The following is an 18,417-nucleotide window of genomic DNA, read 5'->3' as shown; positions in this document are numbered from 1 at the left end:
AAACGGTCGGTAATAAAAAAGAGAATGAAATATTTAAAAAAATAAAAGAAAACTATTAATTTGCCACTCTCCTCCGGTTCATTTTTGAACCAACTTTTGCCTATAACTCGATCTATATCCAACGGATCGCCAATCTTTAACCTGTGGTCGATAGATAGCAACAATGGCTACATTTTCTTCTTGAACGGCCATGCCCTCAGATGTCTGTGCCAGAAGTTATTCGAGGAACCAAGTTCCATACCCTGTTTGAGAAAATGTAAAATTTTCTTCATTTTTGAACCAACTTTTGCCTATAACTCGATCTATATCCAACGGATCGCCAATCTTTAACCTGTGGTCGATAGATAGCAACAATGGCTACATTTTCTTCTTGAACGGCCATGCCCTCAGATGTCTGTGCCAGAAGTTATTCGAGGAAACAAGTTCCATACCCTGGTTGAGAAAATGTAAAATTTTCCTCATTTTTGCACCAATGTAGCAAAATTGAAAAATGTGGTATATTTTAATGCGAGTTTGTTGCAATAAGTTTCTTTTTACTCAAATAATGCTTTAAATTAAAAAAAGAATCAAAAATGAGAAAAAAAATTTTAAAACATTTTCAACTCGAAAATTTCATAAGGGGTACCCCTTGCCATTTTTTTGAGAAATTTTGCAAAAAAAATCAAATTGATTTATTTTAATGCCAATTGGTTGCAATGAATTTCTTTTCACTCAAATAATGCTTTAAACATAAAAAAGAGTAAAAAATAATAAAAAATAAAAAAAATAAAAAAAAATTTAAAATTTCATAAGGTCCATTTTTGCACCAACTTTTGCCTATAACTCGATCTATATCCAACGGATCGCCAATCTTTAACCTGTGGTCGATAGATGGCAACAATGGCTACATTTTCTTCTTGGCCGGCCATGCCCTCAGATGTCTGTGCCAGAAATTATTCGAGGAAGCAAGTTCCATACCCTGGTTGAGGAAATTTAAAATTTTCTTCATTTTTGCACCAACTTTTGCCTATATCTCGATCTATATCCAACGGATCGCCAATCTTTAGACTGTGGTCGATAGATGGCAACAATGGCTACATTTTCTTCTTGGACGGCCATGCCCTCAGATGTCTGTGCTAGAAGTTATTCGAGGAACCAAGTTCCATACCCTGATTGAGAAAATGTAAAATTTTCCTCATTTTTGCACCAACTTTTGCCTATATCTCGATCTATATCCATCGGATCGCCAATCTTTAACCTGTGGTCGATTGATGGCAACAATGGCTACATTTTCTTCTTGGACGGCCATGCCCTCAGATGTCTGTGCTAGAAGTTATTCGAGGAACCAAGTTCCATACCCTGATTGAGAAAATGTAAAATTTTCCTCATTTTTGCACCAACTTTTGCCTATATCTCGATCTATATCCAATGGATCGCCAATCTTTAACCTGTGGTCGATAGATGGCACCAATGGCTACGTTTTCTTCTTGGACAGCCATGCCCTCAGATCTCTGTGCCAGAAGTTATTCGAGGAACCAAGTTCCATACCCTGTTTGAGAAAATGTAAAATTTTCCTCATTTTTGCACCAATTTTTGCCTATAACTCGATCTATATCCAACGGATCGCCAATCTTTAACCTGTGGTCGATTGATGGCAACAATGGCTACGTTTTCTTCTTGGACAGCCATGCCCTCAGATGTCTGTGCCAGAAGTTATTCGAGGAAGCAAGTTCCATACCCTGGTTGAGAAAATGTAAAATTTTCCTCATCTTGCACCAATTTTTGCCTATATCTCGATTTATATCCAACGGATCGCCAATCTTTAACCTGTGGTCGATAGATAGCAACAATGGCTACATTTTCTTCTTGGACAGCCATGCCCTCAGATGTCTGTGCCAGAAGTTATTCGAGGAAGCAAGTTCCATACCCTGGTTGAGAAAATGTAAAATTTTCCTCATTTTTTCACCAATGTAGCAAAATTGAAAAATGTGATATATTTTAATGGGAATTTGTTGCAATAAGTTTCTTTTCACTTAAATAGTGATTTAAATTAAAAAAAGAATGAAAAATCAGAAAAAAAAATTTAAAAAATTTTCAACTCGAAAATTTCATAAGGGGTACCCCTTGCCATTTTTTTTGAGAAATTTTGCAAAAAAATTCAAATTGATTTATTTTAATGCCAATTGGTTGCAATGAGTTTCTTTTCACTCAAATAATGCTTTAAACAAAAAAAAGAGTAAAAAATAATAAAAAATTAAAAAAAATTAAAAAAATTGAAAATTTCATAAGGTCCATTTTTGCACCAACTTTTGCCTATAACTCGATCTATATCCAACGGATCGTCAATCTTTAACCTGTTATCGATAGATGGCAACAATGGCTACATTTTCTTCTTGGACGTCCATGCCCTCAGATGTCTGTGCCAGAAGTTATTCGAGGAAGCAAGTTCCATACCCTGTTTGAGAAAATGTAAAATTTTCCTCATTTTTGCACCAACTTTTGCCTATAACTCGAGCTATATCCAACGGATCGCCAATCTTTAACCTGTGGTCGATAGATGACAACAATGGCTACATTTTCTTCTTGGACGGCCATGCCCTCAGATGTCTGTGCCAGAAGTTATTCGAGGAAACAAGTTCCATACCCTGGTTGAGAAAATGTAAAATTTTCCTCATTTTTCACCAATGTAGCAAAATTGAAAAATGTGATATATTTTAATGGGAATTTGTTGCAATAAGTTCCTTTTCACTTAAATAGTGCTTTAAATTAAAAAAAGAATAAAAAATCAGAAAAAAATTTTGAAAAAAATTTTAACTCGAAAATTTCATAAGGGGTACCCCTTGCCATTTTTTTGAGAAATTTTGCAAAAAAATTCAAATTGATTTATTTTAATCCCAATTGGTTGCAATGAGTTTCTTTTCACTCAAGTAATGCTTTAAACAAAAAAAAAGAGTAAAAAATAATACAAAAATTAAAAAAATTAAAATTTTTTGAAAATTTCATAAGGCTATAGCTAGTAGGTCAAGAGCGAAAGAGGTATTTCAATCGCTCCGGCCATCTTATTGTGCGCGTTTCCGCACAGCCCACGGGAAAAAAGAGGTAACTGTTTCGCAGGAATCGCTCCTGCGTGGAGCGCTCCTTGTGGTGCGAAACTTCGCTCCTGGGACCGCATCGCTTAATCGCTCCTGTGTGCAGCGCTTCATGTGGAGCTACCTCAAGCGCACCGCACACTTTAGAGAACGAGAGCGGTGCGCTCCGCTCTTGCAAAAGAGCTACTTGACCCAACACTACTCAGGATGGTATATGTATGAATGAGTTGTTTGATACTTACATCATGTCTACACCCGCAATCAACTTTAAGCAGTACGTGACATAACTGAAGCCTATTAACCTAGTTATCTCTTTTACTTTAACGATCTCTTTATATTTTGCTATTCATTTATCAATAAGTTCGTATTGCTATACTCCAGAATACTGTATGAATATACTTACTAACCCCTGATATCAGTACTATCCACACAAAAACGTTATCCCATATATAAGCCAAACCGTGGCCACAGTTCCGATTTGAGTAAAGCGAATCTCTTTGCATTGTTTTCTTTTTTACCTTCCTCCTTCTGAAAAATGCGCGATAAAAGAGGGAGAAAACAAATATGTACTAAAACAGAACACAAGTATGACCGGAAAATGAGATACGAAGCGGATTTTTTTTTTATATGCTGCTCCTCCTTTCTATGCACCAAAAACCACCAAAAACACTCAAACCCCATTTTGCCAAGGTGAGAGGTGTTTTAAATTCATGAGATTTACAGTAAATATTTAAAAACGAAAAACAACACCAAAAAAAACAGGCATCACACAGAGGTGGTATTCTGCATTTAAGGAGCAAAAAAAAACACAACCGTTACTCACTTCTCGTCTCGAATCTCCAACATTTCGGCACCGCCGCCGCATTTGATGCTCCAATCACGATCCACGGGTCTAAACGGATTTGTGATCCTTTATTTTCCCCGAGCCTATATGGCTCAATGTTTCCTTTCCTTTTTTTAAAAAAAGGCAGGGATTTATATTCAGATTTGCCTCCTTTTCTATTTTGGTTATCGAATTTTTGTGCTACCCTTCGTCGGCGGGTGCGCTATATTGCGCTTTGCTAAAATAGCAAAATGGAAATCAGATTAATTTTGCTGCCCGATTTGAATGAATATTGAGTGTGCATACGTTTTTGGTGGTGCACCACTTTCCCCGATACTACGAAGCAACAGGCACTAATGCAACGGGGTCGGGATCGGTATATAAGGAGATTAGATTTCACATCTCGTGGCAGGCGGGAAAAACAAATCTTTCTCTCCTCTGACATACCAACCGGTGGAATATGAATATTGATGAAAGCATTTAGTTCAAGGGCGATTTCAATAATTGCCAACAATTTAACTTGCACTGTTTCGTTTGGCAAACGTTTGCACGCCGAAGGGATTAGGTTTTGGACTTTCGATGTGCATTCGAAAAATGTCATAGAAGGATGATTATTTTTTAGTTCTTTTGTTTTTTGAAGTCAGAGTTTATATTAATTTTTTTTTATTTATTTTTATTCTGTTTTTTATTTAAAGCATTATTTGAGTGAAAAGAAACTTATCTCAACCAATTCGCATCAAATTAAATCAATTTATAAAATTGCACAACCGCTCCTGCGTACAGCGCTCCTTGTGGTGCGAAACTCCGCTCCTGGGAGCGCATCGCATGGTTGTTCATCAACTCTATTTACTCTATTTAGTAAAATTTTGTTACTTTTAAGTTTAGTTAACATACATCGCAACAATCATAAACTAATCATACGAAAGATTCTGTTGAGGTATTCCCGTAACGAGTTTCTCCTTGAATATATCGAAATTGAAGTGCCCTCCAGTGCTAATGCCAATGATATCCTCTTGAGTGTACATTTCCATTCTATTAGTCTCTATCCAATGCGGGTTTCTAAACAAAAAAACAACAACACAACAAAAACGCTTTCACCACTAATTAGCGATATGATGCGATGCGCTTTTCTTTCGAATCATTCACAGAACCAAATATTTGTCCTCGTCCATTAATTGCGGCTCCATTTGCTATCCATTTTGGGTCGGTCCCCATTTTAATTGATTAGATGAGCACCATCAGGGACCAACCAGATAAAGGGTGCATGATCGTCCTGCTTCCTACCCGTCGGGTTGCTACCCCATATTCAACTACCACCGATCAATCAAAGCGATACGCATGGAAGGTGCCAGCGGAAACTGGTACAATACGGTGCCAGTGTTTCTCATCCAGCCGTTTGTCCGGAACGGTCAATAATACGGATGATCTCACTGGCTAAAAACTGCACCCCTCCCTCCTCTCCCCCCCCTCCCGCCAACACAGACCACTGGTGGTGGGGATGGTGATGTGCCATTCCGAATCGAATATGAAATGGCAGCAAATGTTTTCTTAATTTCACGCATGCGGCACATATCGGCTTCGGTGCGAAGGGCTTAATCAAATGGGGCATTGTTTCTAGGCGACGTGCCGTGGAGATATATATTTGTGAATGTACGGTTCGCTCACTCCCGCAACGGCATGGTTGTCGGGTTTCAGCAACTCATCAGGGAATGGCATGGTGGAAAATAAATCGCATCCGCACATAAAATGCACTCCTTGATTTCCGAACAACCGTAACGCACCTGCTTATGGTGTCGAGGACCAGGACCGTTTCCATTTCCCACCGGTGGCGACTTCATAAATCCTTTCAATCACCATCAGATCCATACCCGGAGTGGCTAAAAATCATGAGCTGCTGTGCTGATTCCCCGCCAAAAACTGGCAATGGTGGGGTTCAGGTGGGCAGGGGAGCAGTGGGAGGTTAAATCAATTCTCTTCCCACCGCTGGAAATGATTCGATTTTCCATCACGGCACACCAAACACAGACACACACATCGGACGGTTCGTTGCTACGGTAAAGGGACCGGTGGTGGCCACTGTGTACACGCAGGACACACTAAGAGCAGGTGTTTCCGGTGATGACGATATGTTTTCCGGCATTTTCCCCAAACCAGCGCAGCAGTCTGTGTGTGTGTGTATGCTGTGTGATAATAATTGGCCTTTAATTGATTTGATTTGCGCTGATGTTTGAACAATTGTGCAAATGAAAATTTCATTCCCGTTCCGGAAGCGGAACCTCAACGCAACGTGGACTCGCTCGTGGTGTTGTATGTCCCGGATACCCGGATGGAGCAGCAACATACACGTGTCCTTCGGCACCGTACATGTGCTCTGCGTGTGCGAGTGTTTGTGTGTGTGTTTTTTTTCGGACATTTGTGGCGATGGTTTTCCTATCCGATTGTGTCGAACCGATGAACCTCATTGTGTCCAGACAAGCTATGCTTCACCACGAGACAACAGCAGAGCAGCAGTTGGCCGGAGGCAACCTCTGTCGGAAGTTGACAGGAACATCGAATTTATGTGTTTCAGGTACTTCCTCCAACCCCCCAATTTCTGGCTGGGGAGGTAGAAGGGAAATATAGGAGAGGAAAGTGTTGGTAATACGTGTTCATAAAAAGGAACTGACCGGGCTGATCCACCGAATGATGTACGCTTTAAACTGGTGCTTCATACAGGAAACGTCGTGCAAAACTGCTCTTTTCTGGACTGCTAACTCTTCCGTACGATGTTTTACCCTGTGAGTATGATTTAATAGATTTAAAATTAAAGAACTCTTTTTAAAAAATAGTATGAATTCTGCGCTGATCGGTGAAGTGGGATAGAATATCTTCCCTACGGAAGATAGCTTCGTCTAGGTTTATCGCACGACTTGATTCTTGAGGATTTGTCATATCAAATCCTAAAGCCCATGTCACCTAAGGCCAAGTAGTAGTGATGAGGTTCTAGGGTCTCTCTTCTTGAATTTTTTAATGACCTTACAACAAGGTCACACCGGCCATTTCTGGCTTACTAGACTTATTTTTACCGCGTAGCCGGATAGTCACTCCTTGTTACGGGGGATGGTCCCGGAAGGGATTTGAACCCGGTCCGGCCGTGTGGACCAGCGCCGTTTATCATATGCACCACCGGGCCGGCCCCTTCTAGCGTATCTTTTTCAATACTAAACTAACCAAAGATACAGGACACACAAGGGAGAATTCTACTATTTCATCATCTACTTCACCTTTAACTAATAACAAGACAAAAAAAAACTACGATCGATTTCTTCAACTAAATCTAGTTGATAAAATCTGTTATTAGACTCACCAAATCTTACAGATATCCAATCGATTCTCCTTTCCAGTTCCCCTCTACTGTCTGTAACATGCAATCAAATTCCACCTAGCATTATACAAAACAATTGTACTAATAGGTGGTGAGTTCAAATTTTCGTATCCACTTCAATTCACTACTCACTACTGTCTACTACCTTCTACATATTTACAACCATCGCCATCATCATCGTCCTAGAAAGCGTTAGTAACTACCACAATCAATCAAAAAGGATACAGGCACGATTGTGTTTCTGTTTGCTGTTTGGCAGCTTAAACGATGGGCCCCAGTGTAAGCGAAGTTTCTACACACAGCTCCTAGCTAAACCAACTCGTAACGATTCGAATAAGCGAAAGAGTCTGCTTTTGCACATTGTTTGCCAAAATATGCGCCTGTTCGATCACGCGTTCCGGTGGGTTGTGTTTATTTATTTTTTTACCTTCAGCCCGTTGCTTCTGCCCCAGAGGCCCCAGACACCTAAGCCCTATCCCGGCAGGATTGGTGGTGGATTGGTTGCAACATAATTCATCTAAATTGCGTCCGAAACCGAAATATTTCCGCCGGAATGTGTTCACATGTGTTTTTCGCGAACAGAACGCGAACCGGTGACCAGTTTTATGCTGAACATTCACTCCCCATACCCACTCACACCCTTACGTTTTTCGCTTTCCCTTTTCCCATGCAATTCGATTGGTCAATTTCCGGACTGCCTCCGTTGTTCGCTTAATATTTCCTGAAAATTATCGCGAACAAAATCGGATTAAGGCTTTACCGGTCGGTGAGTTTTTGTCAACGCAACCCAACACATTACCATCAGTTTTTCTGCTACCTAACAATACTCAACCGAGCATATCAGCTGATCGAGAAAAACCTGTGCCCTGCGATGGACTAATGTGACCGGAGAGGTTGAAGGAAAACGAGGGAAAAATCGCACAACAGAGATACAAACGTAAAGAAAATAACAAATAATATCATACGCGTTTGTTGCTGACCAAACAGACTTTTCCACAAAATGGCTTCCGGTGGTATTTTGTCTGGGCTAGGATTTTCCCCAGTTTTTTGCTTTAGTATCGCACCGAAACAACAGCGGAAAGAAAAAAAATATATATACCATACCGGGGACTATTTGGAGCAAATTCATAAATCTTGCTTCTCTCCCGGCACAAGGTTGACAGATATGATAGAAATAAATTTCGATTATTTTAGACTGTGGCTAACAACACGCAAATAGAAAACGATTTTGTACAAATAAACTCCCCCCGGTTCCTTTCGCAATGGGGACTATAGCTCGGATGAAAAGGGTTAAAGCGTTTATGGGCTAAAGCTCGCCGTCGTCAAGCTTTGGGAGGGGTTTGTTGGTTCAATCACAAGCAAGCCTCCCAAAGTCCTTAGTCATCTTCGGCATCAGCAAGACAGTTTTAGAGTTTTGGGAAGAGTATGATAAACCAACACGAGCCCCCAAGCGATGTGGTGAGAAATGTGGTACGATTTATGAGCTTTACAATGTCTAATAATTCACGCGATGCTCCAGATCAGGACCTTTGATTGTCCCGTGGGTCTGTTAATTTCCAACAGTTTGGAAAACAAATTTATGATTTTCATTTTGACCACCACATCAAGCATGGATGGTTTAAACTAAAATGTCACCCATTAGAATCCCTTGTCCAGTTTGCAGCGCAATATGTTGTCGAAGGCGACAACCGGGAAAAACGAATCGTGTGACAACGGTCCATACGAAATCTCCGTCGCTTTCCTTTTTGTGGCAGCAAATGTGCTGGAAAACTTGCCTTCGAAGGTGAAACAGCTGGAATTGATATGTAATAGTTTTCGGACCGGTCACACTTTCCTATTAGACGAAGGGCTTTCAATTGCGAGAATATTAATATATTGTTCCCTTTCTCTGGTCGACCGACAAGGTGTTGAAAACGCTGCTAAAGGTGTGAAGAAAAAAAACCTCTGAACCAAATGGTCCGAACCGAATAAAAATGGGTAGTAGACTCGTAATATATAACAATCAATAACCATGGAAAGACAATCAGGATAATGGCATAAATTGATGAGAAACCATTTTTAGACATTCGGCCCTAGTTTGCCGTTGACACATTCTAGCTTGTAGAACTTTCCCTTATTAAAGATTTTGGCATATGTCAGAGAAATATGTTTTGTTTCTGACTTAAAACCTGCCTAAGTAAGTGGTGGGAAAAATCAAGCTCTAAATCAATCGTTTGACGTATTTAGACAATAAGTATTTTAAGAAGGTAAAATTACTATTTTACATATCAAACTCACTTTTTTAATTAGTTTAGGGACAGATATTTATTTCATATCAGCTTTTTCCTTCAATTTGCTTTTTGATTAAATATCTCGTTCGATCTAGCTTCATCGTCCATTTGTTTTGTCAGCCTTTATTAACTTCTTCAAAGTTATGCCAACCGCCAACACTTCTATAGACCATTTCACGGACCTTATCAACCATCACCACTGTATAGGACATCTACTTCTTTCGGCCAGGCCAACTCAGTTGAACCAATAAACCGCAATCTTGTATCATTGCCCTGTAAGGAAGAGGTCGCGGCAATAACTGACATAACTCCCTAACCTTCCCCATTACTTCAATATAGCCAACCCAGCCCGACAATAATGCCCGCTTCCCCTTCGACGCTTCAATCATTCGTGAGTTTATTTGCTACGCTTCCCGTCGAGTGGGCCAACCCCAAACAGTGCCAGGAGAGCATAAAACTCAATGATTATTTTTACAATTTGGTCCGTTCTTTATGTTGGTTTAATTGAAAATTTTACGACGCTGACTGCTGTTAATTAACACGGACCGCGTCTTGGCGTGCGATCATTATGGCCATGTTTGAAGTCGGAAGCTTTTCCCGTCAGGACTTTGCTTTGGACACCTAATAATGAAGAAAAAAAGAAAGCACAAAAGCCTTTGTATAAATCCATCGCAATGTCTCATGTCACACTTCCGTTCTGCACGATTACCGTCCGACATGCAGCGAGTGTGTGCGTGTGCTGATATTTCTGGGTAAATATATTTATTTTTTATCTTTCCCCCCCTTCCTTCCCATAAAACTTCCTTGACTTCCGCCGGTAGAAGGAGACTAGGCGGAAAATAAATCATCACGTCCATCCTATCGGCACGTTTCTTGATCCAAACAGTCTATCAGAAACAATGGTGCTCATGCAAGCACACTGCCAGCATACGGCTGGGAACGGGGTGGGGATGGATTTAATTTTCTCCACTAATTGATTGACGGATCGAAACGGGTAAAAACACTGGACAGATCATTAACGGTCCGTGCTCTGTTGAGAGTGTACCGAGCGGGAGAAAGATTGAGTTCGGGTCTCAGCTACGAACGAATGATGTTGAAGTTTTGCCGCGGGAAGTTCGAGCGATCCCTGGTGGCGGTTTGTACGGTATGGTTTTACAAATAGACCAATTAATCTCCAATATTGAAAGATTGCCAAAGCGGACAGGAGCTGGTAGAAAATGATTGAAGTTTTATTCGACACTCGGTAGTGTTCGCCACTGAAGCTAAGGCTTATACGTCAAAGAAATGTCTTCATACAACACGAAGAGATGCTTAGAACCGAGATGGTTTTGTGTCAGCTTTTGTATAAAATAGGCTTTGCCTTAAATCGAAAAAAGGTAAGTAGGCTCAATTCAAAACCTAACTCAGGCTTGGCTAAGACTAAAATTAAGTTGACTGCTACTTTTCTACTATTTTAGACCTACTCGAGTAAAACTTCACAATAGGTATGAAGCCTCTAATGTACTAAGTACATCTGTCAAACTTTGATTCAAATTGACAGTTAAGAAAGGAATTCTATTCCTTCAGATAAACCTCTTGCATCTTTGCAATACAGTGATGATACCAGCAACGTTAGTATAAAAGATAAATTTCTTGACCATATCCTCGTCCTCGATTCCGATTCTTTTATAGTTCCCATTTTTACTTCTTCTCACTAACAACGTTTAATGTGAGCGCACAAACGAACAGCATTGGTTCTCAAATGCGTTCGCTCATCTTAAGTGCACAGTGGTTGGACAGTTTATATTGACCATAAACAAACCCGGCCCAGGCCATACAATCAGCGTTGAAAGCATGCCCCAAACTTCTTTTGCGCTCCAATGTTGAGGTTACGATGCATAAAATGCATCACATACAATGCACCGTATTGCATTGCATTCGCCGTTTATGTGGTCGTAAAACCACCACCACCCGGTGGCGTTCAATCGCCATGCAGGAGATCAATATTTGAATTCTTTCTACAATTTTTAACATTTTCCACTCGTGCCACTGCTAAAAACACGGGCGCACAGTTTGTTTCTTTACTCACTACTTCGTGTATCTCTAATCGTTTGATGCGCGGCACGAAGGGAAACGAGATTTCGCAATAAAATACGACAATTTATTGCCTTTCAAGTGTATGGATTCACACACAAATGCATGGACAGACAAACACATAACTGGGAAAACGGGGGGATAAAAACTTCCTTACGTCCTACCAAATGCACGCTTTCCCATCATCCGGCGGGAAACGGTATTTTATGTGTTGGGTATTTCCGTTTATCTTACGATGCAGTGCCAAGGAGTGACGAAGTGTCCGTTACATCCCTACGATTGCAAAAGAAGGAAAAATAAGCTTTTACATCAAACGAAGCTTCTTCAATCCTGCAAGTTATTGACATTCAATGAAAACTTTTCATCTTCAATCGTTGCCATGAGTGTGCAAGAATTTCGTTTCAGGTTTTTAAAAGATGCACAGTACGCTTCATTTTCCAGGAATAAAAGCTTGAGCCTTTATTATACATCTTTGTAAGTGCCAATATCACAACATCTCGTAGTAGAAAAGATTTTGCATTTTTCCGTAAATTACTGCTTATCGAATAAAGTACAGCAATTCTAGGAACTGTTCCTTCTACTATAATACAACACCATGAACGGTGTGCTAAAGTTTCAAATCGAACGTTACCTTCCGCCCAACCATTACCTTCCGGAAGGGAAAACAAACAGAGTCAACAAGAGAATATGAAACCTGTAGAAGGTTTAACCTGCCGAACAAGCCCCACCTTTCAATGGGAAGCTTTGAAAAATTTCCATATTCTTTTCCTTTCGGTATGCCCAGGTTGATTGTGTTTGTGTTGTGCACTATTACCACTACAACCGCTTACTTACTACTTGTTGAACGGAAAAAAAAGTATTCCAGTTTATCCTTACGAACCATTCGAACAAGCGCACCGAGAGATAGTTCGATTGAATACACGAGAACTCTTATAAAGAACTCTGAAAATAAGGTGGACCAGTAGATTGCAAATTGCAACTTTCAAAGCTCTCGATTGTTAGCAAAGGGAAGTTAGGCACACACACACAAAAACAAATGTACTACCAGGACCGCTCCCCTGATGAGTGGTTGAAGAAGCAGGAATGGATGGAACATGGATGCATTTTACATAATGCTTAACGAGAACAAACAAGACTCCCCATTGCAATCTGATGTGCTCGGAATGGAAGTTCGGTAAGCAGGCCAGAAAAATACAAGTAGGTTGAAAATTGTTGAAACAAGCCAATTTTCAATACCCCAAATACTCCAAAACTCCCCCCCAAGAATATCCCATGACTCCAAGATCTACTGAGTAGATATAGGAAGTAATTCTTATGAAAAACTCTGCTCCATTCTTTGCCCAGTTCATGCGGGTAGTAAGAGTTACAGTCTGGCCACCAGCGGAAAATATTACGTCCAGAACTATTTATTCTTGCAATCACAGATAATGGCCATCCATGGCACACACGCACACGCATGACACGATGCTCTTGTTCCATTTCCGTCATCCAATCAGTTGAATCTGTTGGATCGGATGTGAATCCATGTACCTCCCGCAGAGTCTGCAGTAATCTAAAGCTGGTCCCACGGCAGTCTGGCCGCAGGCATCGCAGATTCAAACGCTGTAAAACAAGAACCGTAACTTTCAATTTGCAAGTTACTCCACCAGCTGGCGACGAGCCAACGGGCTTCGCCCACCATTTCTTGGCAAGTGGCGAAGAAAAACAATGCACCACCAACGGGTGTTTGTTTTTCTTTTGCAGTTTTTTTTCTCCATTGTGTAACACGAATAGCAATTCTTTACTACTGCTTTAAGAACCTGAAGACGATGAGTTTGTTTCCCGTTGGCAAAGTGGTTAAAGTTAAAACAAAATCCTAGTTGAACATTCTGCTTTAATTCATCAGTCGTAGCACGGCAACCATTTCCTCATAAAAAAGTACTAGCTACCTTCCTACCTTCAGGACATACGAGCCCCAAAGGTTCCTGGAATCAATTGCGCAACGATGCCGAACGTCCAAAAACCTCCCTCTACCGAAAAGCGCCTACGGCCAAACGGAAGCGGAAATTGAACACAAATGGAACCAGGAAACAGAAGCGGGAAGCGATGAAAGCTTCCTTCGGCCGGATTTCAAGTTCAGGATGGGAAAAGGTAAATGGCCCCATCGGAAGTGAGCCGATCGCGCACTGGGTGCACTCTGTTCCGTGGGTTGTTCACGCTTCGTCCACGATAAACATCTTCATGTACGTTCCGCGGGTGGAGATTATAGTTCTAGGCTTTGTAGTTTTTCGAGCATTCCTTGCGAAGGATTGTGTTTCAAAGTGGGTGTGTCGGATTGATGTTAGAGATTTGCTATTCACCAATTTCTAGTTTGAGTACGAGTGGGGAAATGTTTGAACCAAGAACGCAAGTTGATAACTTACAAGTCAACTATGTCGTTTACTACCAGGAAAATAATTATTCTAGTATTATAAACAACGTTTCACTGTAAATTTCTAATACACTAGGAAAAGCGCCCATCATTCGCCTACGTTACACTTCTTCACGGAATCTGTATTTGGTAGTAATTTTGCCAAACCTCTCCAAATGCACCTGCATAAACAGTAGCACAGAAAATAGGAAGAGACGACCCAGCTCATGAATCTGCCCAACCAGGTCAAACGGTCGTTACGCAAATTGGCAGCACCGACATAATATCGTGATTGCCTCCTGCGGGATACAAACCTGCTGGAAAGCGAATCGAAACTGGCCATCGTCGGGCAAGCAGGAACACCTTTAGCTGACCTCACACTGAAGTATCCGTATCTCGTATCTATGAAATCTCCCCAACTGCACTAGCACTGGCCTTTCCTGGGCCAACGCGTCTAGTAAAGATGTACGCTTTATTAGTTTCCTCCATTTCCGTTTTGCTCGTTGCAAGCTGCACAATTTGCTCGTACAATTGCTCTCTTCCCGGGTCCTCTGCACCCGGTGTACGTATGTCCATAAATAGCTCCGGCTGTGCAATTTATATTTTTTCGATAATTTCTCGATTGTGGAATCGTGATCGTACATATATTTCTTCCTCTCCTCTTCGCTGCACACGGTGTCCTCTTGCCCAAGGTGGCATCTTTCGCAAACGGACCAGAACAAAGATGGTGCAATAAAAGCATTACTTCCACAGAGACTCCACGTGCAATCATAACATCGTACAAAGCTGTCAGCCGCTTGTTTGGCTGGCAAACGGTGGCAAATGGATTCTTGTGGCCTCGCTACCGCTGGTACGCTGCATCGTACCAAGAAGTAATTCCACGTAAATAACTTTCCGCAGATCATACTTGGATTGGATTTATGAAACTAAAAAGCTAGATCCTCTTGCTCCTTAGCTCCTTCCGTCCTTTCGGACAATAATGGGAAATGGCACAAGCTGAACACTAACGTCCAGAAGACCAAGAAACAATATAAAATCACGATCACGAGTCTTCTTTGTTTGTGTGTTTAAGGTACTCATCCTGTTTCGTATTTGCTTCCGTGTAAGTAATGGTTCTTCGTAAATCAGGTTTGGTTGGTAATTGTGCAATAATGAAAACGAAGGAAATATTTTATGTTTACTTTCGCTTTTCACTTTCCTAACTGTTGACCGGAAGGAATCGTGCTCAAGTGAGTAAAAGGCATGATGCAAGTGTCCCCGTGTTTGAAGCAGCAATTAATGGAGAATAATAAATATTACCACTTTCATTATTACTGAACAGAAGCTCTGCTGGAGCTTGTTTTAAAGCTAAAACGAAAATGGGATCACTTACATTTTGCACATATTCAACACATACACTTACTAATGAGTTTTCAATCGTGACACTATTTTAAGCGATCGCTCGATAATGTCCAACAAATCAATATTGAACTATGTGTAATAAGCATAATGTGCTTGTTATCGCCATACCGCATCATTTATTCCGACCAGAGCTTTTGTTCCAGGAAACTCTTCGCCCTATCCGCCCGTTTACAGCGCCTAAGTGGATAACAAGCTCTGAAGCAATCTCTTCAGATCACAATCGTGAATATCGATACGAATGGTATAGTCCGATCTGGCATAATTATACTGTTTAGCCTATCACATATTTATCAACTGCCATCCTATCCCATTAGCCTATTGTTGCCCATTGTACCGCAGGGGACGTGAATCACAATCGATGACAAAATGTACACAATGGAATAGAAACCTTACAACCCCCGCACCAGACTACTATCAAGCTTCCAGCAGATAGCTTATATGGGTAGATTTATAAATTAATTACTCTAATTTGTGTTTATTAATTAATGCCATTATCGCACATAATGCTTCGGATGCAGGTTGGAGAGCGGGTATTAGCTTGTTGCTGTTTTAATCAGCACTATCGTTGATATCATTTGTAAACCATCGATATTTAGGTGTCAAAATAGAAGATTTCGTCAATTGATATTGATCACTTAAGATTACTAACAAAACATACACTTAAGTAGACATTCTTTTGAGAATGTTTGTCGTTTCATTTACTTTACATTCGGACATTGCAAAGGTAGACACAAACACATTGATTTAATGTTACCTCTTTGTGGCATGCTCTCCTAATATTTGAAATGATTACAATGTCCGTTTTTTATGCCTTACCCCAGATTTCGTCGGAAGCTAGCAAGCTGGATTTGTTGGAGGCATTCAGACAAATTTAAAGCATAATTTGAGTGCAAAGGGACTTATCGCAACCAACTCGCATTAAAATAAAACAATTTTTAAAATTTTGATAAAGGTCCCAAAAAAAGCTTAGGAAATTTTAAAGCTTTTATAATTTTTTTATTTTTTTATTAATTTTTACTCTTTTTTTTGTTTAAAGCATTATTTGAGTGAAAAGAAACTCATTGCAACCAATTGGCATTAAAATAAATCAATTTGAAATTTTTGGAAAATTTCTCAAAAAAATGGCAAGGGGTACCCCTTATGAAATTTTCGAGTTGAAAATTTTTTTAAATTTTTTTCTGATTTTTTATTCTTTTTTAAATTTAAAGCACTATTTAAGTGAAAAGAAACTTATTGCAACAAAATTCGCATTAAAAAATACCACATTTTTCAATTTTGCTAAATTACTCAAAAATGAGGAAAATTTTACATTTTCTCAAACAGGGTAAGGAACTTGGTTCCTCGAATAACTTCTGGCACAGACATCTGAGGGCAAGGCCGTCCAAGAAGAAAATGTAGCCATTGTTGCCATCTATCGACCACAGGTTAAAGATTGGCGATCCGTTGGATATAGATCGAGTTATAGGCAAAAGTTGGTGCAAAAATGAAGAAGATTTTACATTTGCTCAAGCAGGGTAAGGAACTTGGTTCCTCGAATAACTTCTGGCACAGACATCTGAGGGCATGGCCGTCCAAGAAGAAAATGTAGCCATTGTTGCCATCTATCGACCACAGGTTAAAGATTGGCGATCCGTTGGACATAAATCGAGTTATAGGCAAAAGTTGGTGCAAGATGAGGAAAATTTTACATTTTCTCAAACAGGGTATGGAACTTGCTTCCTCGAATAACTTCTGGCACAGACATCTGAGGGCAAGGCCGTCCAAGAAGAAAATGTAGCCATTGTTGCCATCTGTCGACCACAGGTTAAAGATTGGCGATCCGTTGGATATAGATCGAGTTATAGGCAAAAGTTGGTGCAAAAATGAGCCTTAGGAAATTTTCAAGTTTTTATAATTTTTTTTATTTTTTATTATTTTTTACTCTTTTTTTTTGTTTAAAGCATTACTTGAGTGAAAAGAAACCCATCGCAACCAATTGGCATTAAAATAAATCAATTTGATTTTTTTTGCAAAATTTCTCAAAAAAATGGCAAGGGGTACCCCTTATGAAATTTTCGAGATGAAAATTTTTTGAAATTTTTTTTCTCATTTTTTACACTTTTTTTAATTTAAAGCATTATTTGAGTGAAAAGAAACTCATTGCAACCAATTGGCATTAAAATAAATCAATTTGATTTTTTTTGCAAAATTTCTCAAAAAATGGCAAGGGGTACCCCTTATGAAATTTTCGTGTTAAAAATTTTTTAAAATTTTTTTTCTGATTTTTTATTCTTTTTTTAATTTAAAGCACTATTTAAGTGAAAAGGAACTTATTGCAACAAATTCCCATTAAAATATATCACATTTTTCAATTTTGCTACATTGGTGAAAAGTGAGGAAAATTTTACATTTTCTCAACAAGGGTATGGAACTTGGTTCCTCGAATAACTTCTGCCACAGACATCTGAGGGTATGGCCGTCCAAGAGGAAAATGTAGCCATTATTGCCATCTATCGACCACAGGTTAAAGATTGGCGATCCGTTGGATATAGATCGAGTTATAGGCAAAAGTTGGTGCAAAAATGAAGAAGATTTTACATTTGCTCAAGCAGGGTAAGGAACTTGGTTTCTCGAATAACTTCTGGCACAGACATCTGAGGGCATGGCCGTCCAAGAAGAAAATGTAGCCATTGTTGCCATCTATCGACCACAGGTTAAAGATTGGCGATCCGTTGGATACCGACCGAGTTATAGGCAAAACTTGGTGCAAAAATGAGTCTTATGAAATTTTCAAATTTTTATATTTTTTTCAATTTTGTCAGATTTTTTACCCTTTTTTTAATTTAAAGCATTATTTGAGTGAAAAGAAACTCATTGCAACCAATTGGCATTAAAATGAATCAATTTATTTTTTTTACAAAATTTCTCAAAAAAATGGCAAGGGGTACCCCTTATGAAATTTTCGAGTGGAAAATTTTTTTGAAATTTTTTTCTGATTTTTTATTTGTTTTTTAATTTAAAGCACTATTTAAGTGAAAAGAAACTTATTG

The 18,417-nt window shown here is 39.6% G+C and overlaps 1 protein-coding gene across 1 annotated transcript in view; it reads left to right on the top strand.

Annotated features, from left to right (window-relative positions):
- Positions 1-18,417, top strand: part of LOC125769762 (uncharacterized) — a 258,686-nt gene that overhangs the window by 236,158 nt on the left and 4,111 nt on the right. The gene's annotated exons all lie outside the window — the stretch shown is intronic.

Source organism: Anopheles funestus, chromosome 3RL, assembly GCF_943734845.2.
Source record: "Anopheles funestus chromosome 3RL, idAnoFuneDA-416_04, whole genome shotgun sequence".
Lineage (NCBI taxonomy): Eukaryota > Metazoa > Arthropoda > Insecta > Diptera > Culicidae > Anopheles > Anopheles funestus.
The sequence above is the reverse complement of the archived record's forward strand: the minus strand, read 5'-3'. Positions and strand labels throughout refer to the sequence as shown.